General features: G+C 42.9%; 1 pseudogene; it reads right to left on the bottom strand.

The window, feature by feature from the left end:
• Positions 1-289: 289 nt before the first annotated feature.
• On the bottom strand, positions 290-389 carry LOC127214984 (uncharacterized; annotated as a pseudogene).
• Positions 390-980: the final 591 nt, after the last annotated feature.

Below are 980 nucleotides of genomic sequence, written 5' to 3' on the forward strand. Positions count from 1 at the left end.
AATTCAGTTGCCACTGCCCCCAGATGATGTCATATTACCTCTGTCATTTATGCTTTATTGGAGAAAAGATTTGAGGGAAAAGATACTAGGACTTTTAGACAATCGTTTTGTTTTTCCTTTGCTTTCTTTCTTTGTTCCTTTCTTTCTTTTTGTTTGTCTTGTTTTTCTAGACATGGTTTCTCTATTTAACAGCCCTGGCTGACCTAGAACTCACTATGTAGACCAGGCTGCCTCAGATTCACAGAGCTGTGCTTGCCTCTGCCTCCTAAAGGCATGCTCCATCAAACCCAACAAGTAGGTGTCAAAGCCTTAACCATGTGGGTGTTGTTAGTCCCAAGGGCCTCTCTGTCCTTGTGTAAAGGGCTGCTAACATTCTTCCTTTCACACACTTTTTTTCTTTGTGGCAGAAAGGCTACCTAGGCTGGCCTCAAACCCACAGCAATCCTCCTGCCTCAGCCTCCTATGTGCTGGCATGATGGGTGAGTGCCACCATTCACAGCTTTTATTATTTATTTACTTTTATTTATTTATTTTTATTTTATGTTGCATTGGTGTTCTACCTGCATGTATGTCTGAATGAGGGTATCAGATCTTGGAGTTACAGACAGTTTTGAACTACCATGTGAGTGCTGGAAATTGAACCTTGGTCCTCTGGGAGAACAGTCAGTGATTTTAAGACCTGAGCTATCTCTCCAGCCTCCACCAAACACAGCTCTGAGATGTCATTTTCAGGTGCTTATACAAAAGAGTTTCCTGGGTAGTTTTTTTTTGGGGGGGGGTATTTGTTTGAAGACAAGGTCCTCAAACCCTGGCTGTCCTGGAACTCACTGGGTAGACCAGGCTGGGCTTGCACTTTGTAGCTCAGGAGTTTGTATTCTTAACAAGGAAAGAGGTGAGAGATAGGTTATTAATACAGGAAACCAGCAATGTACTCTTGAAATGACATTGAGCCACATGTGGCCCCCAAGTGAAGAAAATGA

Source organism: Phodopus roborovskii, unplaced genomic scaffold, assembly GCF_943737965.1.
Source record: "Phodopus roborovskii unplaced genomic scaffold, PHOROB, whole genome shotgun sequence".
NCBI lineage: Eukaryota > Metazoa > Chordata > Mammalia > Rodentia > Cricetidae > Phodopus > Phodopus roborovskii.